Source organism: Littorina saxatilis, linkage group LG16 (assembly GCF_037325665.1).
Source record: "Littorina saxatilis isolate snail1 linkage group LG16, US_GU_Lsax_2.0, whole genome shotgun sequence".
In the NCBI taxonomy this organism is placed as follows: Eukaryota; Metazoa; Mollusca; class Gastropoda; order Littorinimorpha; family Littorinidae; genus Littorina; species Littorina saxatilis.
The window spans coordinates 52,322,626-52,325,882 of record NC_090260.1 but is presented as its reverse complement, the minus strand read 5'-3'; positions in this window follow the sequence as shown (position 1 = coordinate 52,325,882).

Here is a 3,257-nt window from a genome sequence, read left to right as displayed (position 1 = left end):
TTAGTGTTAGTGCTAGTGTGTGTGTGTGTGTGTGTGTGTGTGTGTGTGCATGTGTGTGTGTGTGCGTGTGTGCGTGTGTGTGTGTGCGTGTGTGTGTGTGTGTGTGTGTGTGTGAATAGAATAGAATAGAATAGAATAGAATAATGTTTATTGTCATGAACCAGTAAAGTTATTGACACAACAAACAACAAATAATAATAATGCATTATACAATGCTAAAACAATCCGTAACAAATTTGCCAAGACGAACTTGAACTTCGTCTTCTAAAAATAAGTTACTTGGATTTTTGTTAGCATATTTCATATCGATATGTGAAGCATCTTCTTTAAATTCATCCCTTAATTTAACATATTTATTGCATTTATCTAGAATGTGTGTGTATGTGTGTGTGTGTGTGTGTTTGCGTATGTTTGTGCGTGCGCGCTAGCGTAGGCGCATGCGTGTGTGTGGCTCCTTTCGTTCGTGTGTGCGTATTTGGTTGTGTGTTTGTGTATGTGTTTGTGTGTGTGTGTGTGTTTGTGTGTGTGTGTGCGTTTGTGTGCGTGTGTGTGTGTGTGTGTGTGTGTGTGTGTGTGTGTGTGCGTCCTTATTGTTGAATAAAAAAATAAACGCCTCTAATGTAACACCTCTCAAAGAGAAGTGTTTATTCTGAGCAAGGGAAACAACCATGGACAATTTGACCTCCTTCACACGGAGACCCTGAATACGATGCTCTCCCTTATCTGCTTCAGCGTGTCTGGGTCAGAATGGGAAGGAACAGCACTTTGTCTCTTTTTTGTCTCTTTTTACATTTAGTCAAGTTCTGATTCTTTATTTATTGGTAGACACAAATATAGTTCAAAAGTTTCCTGTCATGATCATGATCACATTGAAATTGAATAGCTAAGGGGCAAATTATACATGCGCGGAGTCAGCGGCACAGACGACGCACTGCAGATTATTGAGGTGATGTTTTACTTGAAAAAAACCTGTTTACAATTTTTCTTCAGCATTTTGGCATTATTCGGTTTTTCTGCAGAAAAAACAGAAAGGCTGGAGAAAAACATTCTTTTCTGCAGCATTTCTGCATAATGTCATCTTTCGCCGAAGCAACGTTTTTTTTCTGGAGCAAAACATGTTACTGCAGTAAAATTGAAATCAAGAATGCTGCAGTAAAACGGTGCTGTTAACGTTGTTTTACTGCAGAAAACCTGTTTACACTTTTTCTGCAGCATTTTGTACTGGCTCATTATAATGTTGGAGCACGCGAGCCCCCCTCTGTCGAGAGATGGACTCATCCAGAATTACCAATAGTTGTGCGTGACACGAATGTATTCTGTCTGTCTGACTTCCTTGACAAACTATTATACTATCCCAGGGGGCGACGAATACAAACGCTACTTTACAAGGTCGTTCGTTTTTCTCCAGAAAAACTGTCACAGACTATTCTGAAGAAAAAGTTAATCGCAATAATGCTGCAGAAAACCAAGTAGACATTATGCTTCAGAAAAACTGTTTTACTGCAGTAAAAAAACGTTGTTTCGGCGAAAAATGACATTATGCAGAAATGCTGCAGAAAAGACAGTTTTTCTCCAGCATTTCGGTTTTTCTCCAGAATAACTGAATAATGTCATAATCCGCCAAGAGCCAGTACAAAATGCTGCAGAACAAATGTAAACAGGTTTTCTGCAGTAAAACAACCGCACCGTTTTACTGCAGCATTCTTGATTTCAATTTTACTGCAGTAAAATGTTTTGCTGCAGAAAAAAACGCTGCTTCGGCGAAAGATGACATTATGCAGAAATGCTGCAGAAAAGAACGGTTTTTCTCCAGCATTTGTCTTTTCTGCAGAATAACTGAATAAAGTCATAATCCGCTAAGGATACCTAAGGTCTGGGCCTGATGAACAGATTGTATTTCCAACTCAAATTTCTGGATTGGTTTAAGGCTAGGGAGGGGTTTTCTTACGCCTTTTCTTACAAGCTGTCCTTGTGTGTGTGTGTGTGTGTGTGTGTGTGTGTGTGTGTGTGTGTGTGCGTGTGTGTGTGTGTGTGTGTGTGTGTGTGTGCGTGTGTGTGTGTGTGTGTGAGTGATAGAGAAACAGAGAGAAAGAGAGAGACAGAGACAGAGAGAGCTAGAGAGGGATAGAAAAAGAGAGAGAGAGAGAAAGAGAGAGAGAGAGACAGAGACAGACAGAGACAGACACAGACAGAGACAGAGGCATTGAAACATTGAAACATTGAACTTTATTACAGGAAAGATAGCATTAGGTCCGGAGAGAGAGAGAGAGAGAGAGAGATAAAGAGAGAGAGAGAGACAGAGAGAGAGAGAAAAGAGAGAGAGAGAGAGAGAGAGAGAAAGAGAGAGAACTTTGAACTTTATTTATTTATCGAGGGTAACAGAATAAGCAAAATATACATGCTTTTTTTCGTCCGGCCCTCGCCCATTGAGGGTAACTCGATTAATAACAAGAAGAAATAGAAATTAAATTAATTACAATACAATGTATATAATTAACATGTCAAACAGTTAAAAAGACATTCAAAATGCATTATGAATATCAAGCAATGATGTATTATTATCACATAATTATTTACTTGTTTCCAAGAGAAACAGCATATACATTTCTTTGAAGGAAGTTTCACTGAATTGCATTTTAATTAAATCAGGAATGGAGTTCCACAATAAGGCGCCAGAATAAGAAAGACTTGATTTGTAAAGGTCAATTCTAGGGGTTGGGGTAATTAATTTGTTTAGTTTTATTGAATTATTCAGTTTGAAATCTGAGGCAATGAATGTAGGTGCATTCCCTGACATAATTCTATGCATCATTACACCTTTGTTATAGATGAATCGTGATTTGATAGGAAGAATCTTTAATTTTTTATAATCAGACATAGAGAGAGATGCATTTTTTAAAAGAATTAATTTTACAGCTCGTCTTACAGAGAGAGAGAGAGAGAGAGAGAGAGAGAGAGAGAGAGAGAGAGAGAGAGAGAGACGGATGGATGGATGGTTTATTGCATATAGGCTCACAGCCCCTTTGCATAGGGGGTAGGGATAGGGGAGAAGGGAGATCGAAGTATAAAACGCTTCGAACGGAACCGTATGATGTACACAATCACATGGAAATAGAGTTCTCGCTACTGGTTGTCCGATACCGAGTTTCGAGTACTCGGAGTACTCGGATGTCCGTTCAACATCTGCTTTTTTATATTTAGTCAAGTTTTGACTAAATATTTTAACATCGAGGGGGAATCGAAACGAGGGTCGTGGT